At 47.4% G+C, this 13,476-nt stretch overlaps 1 protein-coding gene across 4 annotated transcripts in view; it reads left to right on the top strand.

Moving 5' to 3' along the window:
* Positions 1 to 13,476, top strand: part of brf1b (BRF1 general transcription factor IIIB subunit b) — a 430,911-nt gene that overhangs the window by 180,119 nt on the left and 237,316 nt on the right. The gene's annotated exons all lie outside the window — the stretch shown is intronic.

The following is a 13,476-nucleotide window of genomic DNA, read 5'->3' as shown; positions in this document are numbered from 1 at the left end:
AAAGGGGGTGGAGAGCTGGGGAATGGGTGGAGAAGGATAAGGGGTGGAGAGTTGGAGAAGGGGATGGGGTGGAGAAGGGTATGGGGTGTAGAGTTGGAGAAGGGGAAGTGGTGGAGAGCTGGAGAAGGGGAAGGAGTGGAGAGCTGGAGAAGGGGAAGGGGTAGAGAGCTGGGAAAGGGGATGGGGTGGAGAGTTGGGGAAGGGGTGGAGAAGAGGAAGGGAATGGGTAGAGAAGAGGAAAAGGTGAAGAAGGGAAAGGGGGTGGAGAGCTGGAGAAGTGGAAGGGGTGGAAAGTTGGAGAAGGGGTGGAGAGCTGGAGAAGGGGATGGGGTGGAGAGCTGGGGAAGGGGGTGGAGAGCTGGAGATGGGGTAGGGGTGGAGAGCTGGAGAAAGGGATGGGATGGAGAGCTGGAGAAGGGAAGGGGTGGAGAGCTGTAGAAGGGGATGGGGTGGAGAGCTGGAGAAATGGATGGGGTGGAGAACGAGAAGGGAAGGGGGTGGAGAGCTGGAGAAGGGAAGGGGGTGGAGAGCTAGAGAAGGATGGGGGTGGAGAGCTGGAGAAGGGAAGGGGTAGAGAGTTGGAGAAGGGAAGGGGTGGAGAGATGGAGAATGGGAAGGGTGGAGAGATGGAGAATGGGAAGGGTGGAGAGATGGAGGAAGGGGGTGGGGAGCTGGAGAATGGGAAGGGATGGAGAGCTGGAGAATGGGAAGGGGTGGAGTGCTGGAGGAAGGGAAGGGGGTGGAGAGATGGAGGAAGGGAAGGCAATGGAGAGCTGGAGGAAGGGAAAGGGGTGGAGAGCTGGATGAAGGGATGGGTTTGGAGCTGGAGAATGGGAAGGTGGTGGAGCTGGAGGAAGGGAAAGGGTGGAGAGGTGGAGAATGGAAAGGTGGTGGAGAGCTGGAGGAAGGGAGGCAGAGGGGGAGAGAGAGAGACCAGCTAAGGAAATTACTGGAAATTGGAGAAGCTGATATTCATGCCATCTGGTAGCACACTGCCGATACAGAATGCAAAGTGTTGTCCCTCCAATTTGCACGTATCTTCATTTTGGGAGAACTTGAGGCTGTGGACAGACATGGTGCGGTAGCAGTGGTGTATGAACTTATAATGAATGGCCACTGGGACGTGCTTGCTGTTGAAGCAAACAGAGAGAAGGTGCTCAACGAAATTATCTCCCAGTTTGTTCTCCTAGACTTTCCTGTTTAACTCCAAGTTTGTCACGCAACAGAGATGAAGTGTCAGAGATGTTTTGCGAACCATCTCATATGCAAAAGTGCTGAGTGCAGAGAGAGAACGGTTGGTATGGAGTAAAGGCAACATAGTTTTAATATTTTGGCATTCATTCTGGAACTAATAGTGGGAAAGAAATTGTCCTTGAATCTGGTGGTGTGTGACCTCACAGTTTTGAATCTCCTTCCTGAAGGGAGGGGGTGACGAGAGTGTGGCTGTGGTGAGATAAGCCTTTTAATATGTTTGCTGCTTTTTAAGGTAGTGGGAGTTCTAGTCAGAGGGGAGGGGTTATTATGTATGATGGCCTGAGCCAAGTTCACAACCTTATGTGGTCTTGGGCAGAGCAGTTCCCATCCCACGAGGTGATGCACCCTGACAGGATGCTTTCACTGGTGCACCTGTAGATGTTCTTAAGAGTTGAAGTGGACATGATGGATTTCCACAGGCTAATGAGGAAGTCAAAGTCCTTATGTACCGGGCCCCAAACTGGCCTTTCAAGTGAACCAACACTTCACGTGTATCTGCAGGATTGATTTACTGCATCCGGTGCTCCCTTTATGGCCTTCTCTATGTCGGAGAAACTGGGTGCAGACTTGGAGATCGCTTCACTGAGCGCCTTCACTCTGTTCGTACCACTGACAGAGACCTCCCAGTGGCCGTCCATTTCATTCTGCGTCACACTCCCATACCCACATGTCTGTCCATGGCCTCATGTACTATCCCACCAAGACCACCCGTAATTGGAGGAGCAACACCTGATTTTCTGTCTGGGCCCTCTCCAGCCAGATGACATCAACATCGACTTCTCTGGTTTCTGCTAACCTGGTTTCCTTCCCTTCCCCCTGTCAGCTCTCCACCCCCTTCCCTCTCCATTCACCCAGCTGTCCCTCCTGCCCCCTCCTGCTTGCTGCTGCCCCCTTCCTCCCTTCCCCAACTATCACCTCCTCCCTTTTATTCAGGCGCCTGCCAACATTTTTCCACACCTTGATGAGGGGCTCAAGCCCAAAACGTCGGTTCTGTATCTTTATCTTTTCTATATAAAGGTCACTGTCACGGCCACCGTGACAGAGGTGCACCAAAGAAAAGGTACAAGGACTGCCTAAAGAAATCTCTTGGTGCCTGCCACATTGACCACTGCCAGTGGGCTGATAACGCCTCAAACCGTGCATCTTGGCGCCTCACAGTTTGGCGGGCAGCAACCTCCTTTGAAGAAGACCGCAGAGCCCACCTCACTGACAAAAGGCAAAGGAGGAAAAACCCAACACCCAACCCCAACCAACCAATTTTCCCTTGCAACCGCTGCAATCGTGTCTGCCTGTCCCGCATCGGACTTGTCAGCCACAAACGAGCCTGCAGCTGACGTGGACTTTTTACCCCCTCCATAAATCTTCGTCCGCGAAGCTAAGCCAAAGAAGAAAAATAAAGGTCACTGTTTGACCTGCTGAGTTTCTCCAGCAATATGTTTTTACTTTAACCACAATGTCTGCAGACTTTCATGTTTTACTTCCTTACATATTGGTCCTGGTTAGCCCTGGATCACCTGGACTGCGGCAATATGTACATCAGGCTGCTTTTCATTGATTATGGCTGGGCTTTCAAAATTGTCACACCCTCAAGCACTGGTCAGAAAATTTCAAAACCTGGGCCTCTGCACCTCCCTCTGAAACTGGATCCTTTGACTGCCTCATCAGAAGACCAAGGTCAGCATGAATCGGAAACAATGTCTCCTCCTCAATGACTAACAACACAGAACGTGTGCTAAGCTTACTGCTTACTGTCTGCAACCACGACCGTATGGATTGGCACAATTCAAATGCCACGGTCATCGGTAGAATCACAGACAGCAATGAGGAAGCGTACAGGAGGGAGATAGATCAGCTCGTTGAGTGGTGTCACAACAACAACCTTGCACTTTAGCAAAACTAGGGAACTGATTGTGGACTTTTTGGAAGGGATCTCAGAAGAACACAAACCAGTCTCCGTCGAGGGGGTAAAGAACTTCAGATTCCTGAGAGCCATCATCTCTGAAAATCTATCCAGGGGCCATCATATCGATCCAATGGCTTGCCAGTGGCTGAATTTAGTTAGGAGTTTAAGAAGATCTAGAACGTTACCAAAGACTCTCACAAATTTCTGCAGGTGTACCGTGGAGAGCGTTCTAACCGATTGCATCACTGTCTGGTACGGAGGTGCCAATGCACGGGACAGGAAAAGGCTGCAAAGAGTTGTGAACTCAGCCAGTGCCATCATGGGCATCAGTCTTCCCTCCATCCAGGACATCTACAAGAGGTGGTGTCTTGAGATAGCAGCTTCTATCCTCAAGGACCCTTACCACCCAGGTTGCGCCCTCTTCTCACTGTTACCATCAGCAAGGAAGTACAGGAGCCTGAAGACAAGCACCCAGCAATATAAAAACAGCTTTTTCCCTTCCGCCATCAGATTTCTGAATGAACAATGAACCACAGTCACGGCCTCACTTTTTTCTCTTAATTTTGCGATAATTTATTTAGTTTTATGACCATACTTTCTCCTGATCTTTTGCACCAAATGATTTATTTATAAATAGTGGATTTATGGAAATTTAATTTATAGCTTTTTATTTGCATCTGTGAAACACAATACTTCTGCCGCATAACAACAAATGTTGTGACATGCTTTCATGACAGTAAACCCGATTCTGGTTCTTCATTCTTGGCCATTGCATCAAGGTGGGGGTGAGGGAGTGAATATTTCAGCTGGTTGCTAGGCCTCCATCCTGTCCTACCATCAAGTCAGGCACTCCCATTTCCGGTGAGGACTTGCCCTTTCAATAACATTTCTGCTGATGGGCTCATTGCAGCCACAGCTGTTGAAAACTAAATTAGATTGCTATTTGTTTGCACTTGAACTTGACCGTGTGGCATTGGTGAATTCTGCCCGAATGCAGCTGGTACCCAGTTTATTTCTAACTCTCCAGCTGCTCCTTGTGAGTGTGCGGCTCGCGTACCATCCCCACATTAACAAGATTGTTTTTCCTTTTTTGTACTTTATGTTTGGCACCCATTAACGCTGTCTTAAACAAAGATGATATTCTGTGCATTAAAATATTCTGCACCCTGCGGTCGACTTGACAACTCTTTTGAGGACTTGTAGAAATTCATGGCACAAAAGAAAATCTGACCCACTTGGAGAACAACATCTCATCCGCAGGCAGCTGTTAGAACATTACCGAACAGAAACAGACTTTTTGGCCCTTCATCCCACTGACCTGCACCCAGTCCATAACCCTCCTATCCATGTCCCTGGTACATTGACTTCAACTTGGCATTCAATGTACCCATACCTCAGAGGCTGGTGGAGAAGCCGTCCTTGCTGGGACGCAACACCCCTCTCTGTAACTGGATTCTGCACTTCCGAAAGGAAAGACCACAGTCTATCTAAGTTGACAGCACTCTCATGTCAGGCATTGGTGCACCTCAGGCTATTCCTGTTCATGTAACACAGACGACACAACAATCGTCGGCCTCATCAGCAACAACGATGAGTCGCCCTACAGAGAAGAGGTGGAAAGTCCCGTGAAATGGTGCGAGAGGAACATCCTGAGTCTCAACGTGGACCAGACGAAGGAGATGATCGCGGACTTCAAGGGGACCACAAACCACCACCCTCCACTACACATAAATAGCTTGGTAATGGGGAGAGCACTAGGTTCCTTAGAGTCCACTTACAAAATGACCTATCGTGGACACAGAACATCTCACTTGTCAGGAACTTGCAACAGCACCTGTACTTCCTAAGAAGACTAAGGCAGGCAAGGCTACCGGCCACCATTATGTCAACTTTTATCAGAACCTTTACTGAAAGCGTCCTGGCTGGCAGCATCACAGTGCAGTGCATTTACCATAGAGCATTGGATCGGAGGTTAATCCACAGGACCATAACAGTGGCAGAGAGGATCACTGAGGTCTCCCTCACCCCCATCAATGGGATTTACCGAGATTCATGAGGCTTGCAAAATCATTGAGGACCCCTATCATCTCACGCAAAGCACCTTTCAGCTATTTCCAGAGAAGATCCAGGAGTATCAGAGCCAGATATACCAGGCTGAGGAACAGCTGCTTCCCACAGGCAGCGAGAATGCTGAATGACTGCTCTAACTCTCCATGACTCCACTATTTATTAACAATATTTATTATTACATATGCCCTGAGTAGATGTATCGTTTGTCTGTACGTGCATTGTGTCCAGATGTGTGTTTGCACTGTTCTGCTCTGTGGAGCATAGAACACTGTTTCGACAGGTTGTACTGGTACAATCGGGGGACAGATGAATGTAAACTTTGTCTCGTGTGTTATGCTGACCAAAATAGAGTCATGTTGACTTCCAGTTTAGTCCATGAGCCTGTTGTGGGAGACTGAAAATGTCTCCTTTCTGGGAGATTTGATTATTCTGCTTATTCCTTGAAGAAGGGCTCAGGCGCAAATTTGTCGGCAATATAGCTTTGCTATTTAGGGACCGGCTGAGTCGCTCCAGCATTTTGGTGTGTTTTTACTTCAATCACAGTGTCTGCAGACTTTGGTGTTTCAGTGAGATTGAACATTCACTTCTTAAATGTGATTATTCCTCCCTCCTCCACCTTTTCACTCCCTCATTATTCTTTCCTTCAACTTTTTATTCTGGTTCATGGATGACTGTGCATCTGGGGAAAATTAGCACGTTCCCATTCGCCTTATTCTTGGGCTTTCATTATTTTATGTACTTTCAGGAAATCTCACCTGTTCACAAAAAAAACAACCCTATCCTATTCACTCTAACTCAGTGGTTCTCAACCTTTTTCTTTCCACTCACGTCCCACTTTAAGTATTCCATATGCCATCGGTGCTCGGTGATTACTAAGGAATTGCTTAAGGTGGGATGTGGGTGGGAAGAAAATGTCTGAAAACCCCTGTTTTAATTATACCTAATGGACTCGTTATGTGCACGGTTTCAGAACTCCAAAGGAAATGGGCCAATGGCAATTTTTCTCAAGCAACATATTTCAGTAAGAATTGGGTCTAGAACAGTGGTTTTTAACCTTTTTCTTCCCACTCACATACAGCATGATAACAGCCCTTCAGCCCATGAGCGCATGCATGCTGCCCATTGACTTTCACCCCAAGTAGGTTTGGAGAGATCTTGGTCCCACTGTTCTCCGGCATTCCTTATCTCTATGTGCATTTCCCATTTCTATTTGACGTCCCACAATACATCAGCACGCACATGCTGGGATTAAATTGTTATGACATCTTTTTGAAGAACCTGCTCTTCCTTTTGGCTGATGCTTCTTCATCTAATGTTTATAAATGAGTATGGAATAACTTGCTTGAAGCAGCACCAGGTGATTTTAAAAATGTTGGAAGCAGGGTGAAGATCGCCAAACATTGCGCCGGCGCTCTGTTAAATAGAGTTGGGGGATCTGGCAGCAAATGGTAAAATCAAAGTCAGGAGTTCTGGCCATGTCCAGAACAGCTGAATAAAAAGAGGAAGAGATCCCATCACCAATGATGTTGTGGTCTAGCACGAGGGTGCTAAGGGACAAGGCTGAAGTGTGACCATAAAATAGGCCATTCAGCTCATTATTCTGTTCCATCATTTAATCATGAGTTGATCCATTTCCCCTCTCACCCCCTCTGCCTGGCCTTCTTCCCATAACCATCGAACATTACAGCACAGAAACAAGGCCCTTTGGCAATTCTAACCTTTGCCAAAACATTTTTCTGCCTAGCCCCACTGTCCTGCACCTAGTCCATATCCATCCATACCCCTCCCATCCATGTGCAAATTCTTCTTAAATGTTAAAATCGAGCTCGCATTCACCACTTCACCTGGCAGCTCGTTCCATCCTCCCACCATTCTGTGTGTGAAGCAGTTCCCCCTCTGTTCCCCCTAAGCCTTTCACCTTATCCCCTGTCCTCTGGTTGATATCTCACCCACCCTCAGTGGAAAAACCCTATCTACATTTACTCTATCTTTCCCCTTCATAATATCTATCAATCTCCCCTCATTCTTCTACGCTGCAGGGAATAAAGCCCTAACCTGTTTAACCTTTCCCTGTAATTCAATTCCTGAAGTCTGGGCAACATCCTAGTAAATTTTCTCTGCACTCTTTCTATCTGATTGATAACTTTGCTGTAGTTAGGTGACCAAAGCTGCACACAATATTTGGCCTCACCAAAGCCTTATACAACTTTACCATAATATCCCAACTCCTATGCTTAATACTTTGATTTATGAAGGCCAATATGCCAAAAGCTCTCTTAACAACCTGATGTACCTGTGACGCCACTTTCAGGGAATTGTGTATCATTATTCCCAGATCCCTCTGTTCTACCGCACTCCTCAGTGCCTGATCATTTACCGTGTATGTCCTTTCTTAGTTTGTCCTTCCAAAATGCAACACCTCACACTTGTCTGCTTCATAACCTTTGAAGCCCTGGCTAATTAAGAACATGTAAAACTCTGCCTTGTATACACCCAATGACCTGGCCTCCACAACTGCCTGCGGCAACAAATTCCATAGGTTTACCACCCTTTGGTTATGGTCAGAAAGAATTGCTGAGTGGATGGACCGCCTTGATCATCTCCCTTCTATTATCGTGTCCAGTCCAACTGGATCCACTCCACGTAATATCAGAAAACAGCTGAGTGCATTGGAGATGGCAAGGGCTCTGACAACATTCTGGCTGCAGTGCTTGAAAACTTGTGCTTCGAGACTAGCCATGCCTGTAGCCAAGCTGATTGCTCACAGCTACATTACTGACAATTGTGGTGAGAATTCACCCAACGGACATTCTATCTACACAATGCAGAAAAAATCCAGTCTTGCCAATTACTTACTGTTACGAGCCCAGAGGACCCCCAAAACCCAGTAGCAATAGAAATTCACCAAGACAATGGTTACTTAAACAAAAGTTGCTTTTAATTTTCTTTAAACATAATAACAGGATCAAACTTTAACTTATTACTATTAACAACCCCCTTCTAGTTCTAAGTGCATGTGTATGTAATGTGTATATGTTTAGGAAAGTTCTCTGTTTCACTGTCCAATCATTCACTTTTCACTTCTCCAAGTTCACCGGTATCAGGCAATTCTTATACCGTGCATAGAATTTAACATTTATGTATCTTCACCAGGCGCTGATGCTTAAAGTTAAATGGTTACCACTCAGGAAGTTTCTTTTTGGTTTCAGAGAGATATTTGTTTCTCATTGGACACACACAAACTGATTCCCTCTGATCAGCCACTTCAGTGTCTTGCCGAAGAAACTTCCCCCATCAAGGGTTTTCCAAATGATAACCTCTTTGTCGAGGTCACCACAGAGTTCCTCTTGTTTCCCTTATTTCAGGAGAAATTCTAGCCAGCCATTTCCTCTTGTAAGGACCACAAGGGTTTTCAACAGGCTGAACTCAGAACTCACAACCCATCTTCAAAATGGGGTTTTCAACAAGCTGCCAGCTTGCCATGTGGGAGTCTCAAAAGCCACTGTAGAATTCAGCTCTCTCTCGCTCTCTCTCTCTCTCTCTAAAAGAGAATCACTTGTTTGTTTTTTCCCTCTCTCTGTAAAAACGAAATGACCCCTCTCAAGGCTCCAAACCCAATTTTCAAAAGATCTTACCAGCCTCTGCCTGGCCATTAATCCATTTGCATCTCCTTGTGAAGTTCTTTCCAAAGCAGTTTGTCTCTGCAGAGTCACTGTTGACACGATAGGTGTTTTTAATCTGCCCTGTAAAATGGGGTTAACCAGGCATTTTGCCCCATTCACAGGGCAGTTTGAAAGGGTCTGACTCGGTTAGGCACGTCGGAAATCAACCGGGTCCCTGCCCTACCTCAGAGGTCGTCAGGGAGCCCATTAAAACTTTCCTAGGTCACGTCCTCCCGTGGCTTGAAAGCGAAAATGGCCAACCCAGTTACTCCTGTGATGTCAGCACTTGCGCGCTGGCGCCACAGGGAATCTCTGGCAGCAAGGGAGAGAGGGCTTGCCGGTTGGGGCAGTGGGGTCGGCTGCCGCAGGGTGGAGGGGAGCGCGATTCATGGTGGGAGGGAGACTGACAGCTAGTGGGGGTTATGGGGAGACTAGTTTGCGTGACGCGTCACTTACCGCGTCATCGCGGGGGGGGCGGGATTCCCCCTTAAATCGCTGGGTTGGTGATTTACTGGGTTGATTTCCCCCTTAGCTTAAAAGGTGCTGGAGGCTTCTTTACCCCACTAATCGCACCTGAATCCCAGGAGGGTACCTGGGTGCTGCAGCTTACAAGCTGGAAAGTTCTTGCAGTTTAAATGAGATGTCTTTTGTGATGTTTTACTCTGTGAAATATAACCTAAACGAAACCCCCAGAATCTATCGTTTTTAAAAGACATATTTTACCCATAGCTATTCTAACATATCCTGTAACATAACCAATGTGATGCGAAGTATCAATGGAAGAAACCTGCCAGTGATCATTGGAGAAATGTAATGGGGTGTGAGGGTCAGCGATAGGAACTGGCTCTGTGGTTGAAGTAAAAACACGAGGCTGGAGAAACTCAGCAGGTCAAACAGTCTCCTTTATACAGCAACGATAAAGAATCAGAATTTATTCTCATGATCGAGTCAGAAAATTTGATGTTTTGTGGCAAACATTCATATTATAACCATCTGACAACATGACTATAGAAAATAAAAATAATAATGCACAAAAAGTCAGGCCGTGTCTGTGGTTCATTGATCATTCAGGAATCAGATGGCAGCGGGGAAGAAGCTGTCCTTGTGCCGCTGGGTGCTCGTCTTCAGGCTCCTGTATCTTTTCCCCGATAGTAGCAGAGTGAAGAAGGCATGGCCTGGGTGGTGGGGGTACTTGAGGATAAGAGGTTGCTTTTTAAGATGCCGTATCATGTAGATATCATGTTGACCTGATTGGAGAGTGCCCAGTCAGAAAATCAGGTTTTGTTCCTTCAATTTATGGGTGGTCTCTGGGTAGTTGAAACGTGGGACAAAAGAGCCGTGATAGTGTTGAATGGTGGGACTGTGGCTGGAGAGAGTAGCCTGTCGACCACCATTTTGTCTTTCGTCCCCTCCACTGTTGAAGCAATGTGACTGGACATAGCAGTGTATCCCTGACCTATCCTCCCCTCCATTGCTAACACAATACAGCTGGGGAGCAGTCTATCTACCACCCTGTCCTGCCTGCCATCCTCTTCTCCTCCCCGCCCCCCCCAACTGCTGGGGCACTGTGGCTGGAGAGCAGCCTATTGATCACCACCCTAAGCTTGTCCCCCACCCCACCCCCTCACCCCGCTCCACTGCTGCGGCACTGTAGCTGGAGAGATGCTATTGATGCAATACCGTACATTAAACCACATGTCAATGCCTCAACTGGTCTCACTTTAAGGACAAGAGCAGGAGCTACATGTTGGAGATTTCTCTCCATTTTGCATCTCATCCTGACTTGGAAATATATTGCTGTTTGTCAATCAGTGCTAAATCTCAAGGCTCTCTCTGGGTTCTTTCATCAACAGAACAGCAGTGAGACCCTTTTATAGTGGGGGGAAAAAAGCAATTGTGAAGCCAGATATTCTCTGTCTTTAAGTTGCTTCACTTACCTCCATTAAAGGTCCGAAGGTGGATGGACTGGTCAAACTCGCTCCGTCTTCCATCTGCCTCGGGGGAGCAGACTCCCCCTCCTCTGTAATAGGAATGCCGCTGAATGCGGCTCCAAAGGAAAGGGCTCATGATATCGCGATGACGGTGTCGGCCCGTGACCCAGGAGCACGAATTTTTAAAAAACCCACATGATTCATGGAGGCGATTATGTTGCGGAGGAGATCTGCCTTAGGCCACTTGCACAGATCTCCACTAGCGCTCTTACCTGCTCTTCGGCCACCATTTTCCAGTATAGGTTGCTTTCCCTTCTTGGTGAGGTCAGGGTGGTGGGCGGCGCTACTGTACCACTCGCCCCACCTCTGTCAGCTCAGGAAGCCGGCTCCCGACTCAGCACTGCATGAAGACACCGCGGGATCTGCCTTAAAAGTCGTCACCATAAAAGGTCAATTCGCCTTTTTATTTCCAACATGAGCCAGCTACAATGTGGGGTTTCACCATAAAAGGGCTATTCGCTCTGTTATCAGTGACTAAATATGATTTACCAATGAAATACAAAACGTTAAGATTCAAGGTTCCTTTATTGTCCTGTAATGATTCAAAATATGTAATGTCACACAAAATTGCCTTCTGCCTGCTAAAAGAAAGACAAAGTCGCCATTAACGTCACCTGGAGGCTGTTACAGTACGAGAGAAAGAGAAACAGAATAGAGTCCCCTCAGAGACGCTGAGTGTCTGTGGATTCGCCTCCAGCCCTCCCGCAGCCTCTGCAGCCACACAGACTCATGTTCGATCCATCAGCCGCCCGAGCTCCAGGTCCTAACCTCAGTAAGCCTTCATTGCCCGAGGCCTTTAGGAGCCCTTCTTGTCCTCAGCACCTTCTAGGATTCCATGAACCCTCATGGTTCCCAAGAGCTAGTCTCCAGCAGCCCGCGCGGGTCCCCCAACTGTAAGCAGCCTGCACCCTGTATGGGTCCTTCAGTCGCTGAGCCCCTTGCTGGTCCACCACCGTGGTCACCATCCTGTAGGGTCATCACAGAGGGTTTCTCCCCGTTACTGGTGCCATACGCCAGTCCACAGCCGAGCATAGGTGCTGCCATCTTGGGCACTAACCTCCGTGGTTGCAGAATTTTAGTTTAGAAGCTGTCGGGTCTTTTCACAGACTGTACATAGCCATGTGCGTTAAATCCTTGAGAGCAGCGTCGTGTTTCTGCTCTCCCAGGTTCACAGTAGTGGCCACCGCTGCCATTACAGCACCTCCGGCTGTGCCACCACTTTTTAAAAAAATGTTTCCCCTTTTGTTCTTGGAAGAACTCAAATGACCAAGGTACTGGGCACCATACTTCTGATGAAGAGACTGAATGGTGTTGAAATGCTGCCATTGCAAACCATTGTTTTATTTTCTGCTCCACTTAATGGGTTTATTGTATTTTAATAGCTTCGTGCCAAAGTTGCCATGGGTGTTTCCATGGTAACAGACTTCAGAACCAAATCAGAGTATTTCAAGCAATCTGCATGGATTCTTTGTGGGGAGGGGTGGTGGGATGATGAATTGGAAAGGGCTTACACTTCAGCTCCTTTTTCGTAATTAATAAATCTCAACATGGGACAAGTCTCAGGGTTTCCGTCAGAGTGGAGGTTGAGAAAGTCAGTGCAATGAATTTTAAGCTTCAGGGTGACAGATGTCTCTCAATTATTTTCAAATTGACTTGATAAAACACTTCCAACTTTGACTCCACCGAGCCAGGTACTTTGATTTACTGCCGCGTTTCCCATTTTCTCTGAAGCCATTAGGATGTTCCATTACCTCGGTCCAGTCCTCCAGACACCAGTCAATCTCTGGCCAGTGAAGCAAATGGCCACCCCAGCCAGGCAATGAACAATTGGGCCTGCTAGCCCACCAGTGGTGATGGTCGAAGTTTTTCTTAAACATTGCTGTGGTACCTGCCTTCACCACCTCCTCCAGCAGCCTGTTTTTATACACTGCACCCCCTCACTCTCTGTGTAAAAACGTTACTCCTCAGATTCCTGTTAAGTCTCTCTCCTCCTCCCCCCCCCCCCCCCCACCCCCCTCACCTTAAACCGATGTCCACTGTTACTGATTCCCCTGCTCTGGGCAAAAGACTCTGCGTTCACCTCATTTGTTCCTCCACTGATTTTGAACACTCTATAAGATGGCAAAATCGGTGAGGACCCTTTCCACCCTCCCACACAGCATCTTCCAGCTTCTCCCGTCGGGGAAGAGATCCAGGAGGATCAGAGCCAGCACCCCCAGGCTGAGGAACAGATTCCATGGGCAGTGAGAACGCTGAACTTGCTCATACAAACCCCCCGAAGTTCTACTATTTATTGAACAATAATATTTATTGATTTTAATATTTGCATGTGAGTACTGAGCTATTTTTAATTTGACAGTATGTGTGTTATGTCTGTATGTACGTATGCAGTATGTTGCACCGAAGTCCGGAGAATACTGTTTTGTACAATCGGATGATAAATAACTTGAACTTGAGATTGCCCCTCAGCCTGCTCAACCTCCTCCTATAGCCCAGGCCCTGGATCTTCCCTCTGTTGCACATTTATGTTGGTACTGAGTTACCAAGGCTCAGTCTTGGAGTGAGGCCACTCTCATGAGCTATTGGAGAGAGATCT

The sequence above is a fragment of the Narcine bancroftii genome, chromosome 2 (genome assembly GCF_036971445.1).
Source record: "Narcine bancroftii isolate sNarBan1 chromosome 2, sNarBan1.hap1, whole genome shotgun sequence".
Taxonomy (NCBI): domain Eukaryota; kingdom Metazoa; phylum Chordata; class Chondrichthyes; order Torpediniformes; family Narcinidae; genus Narcine; species Narcine bancroftii.
Note: the sequence above shows the minus strand (reverse complement) of the source record. Positions and strands in the feature narration are given on the sequence as shown.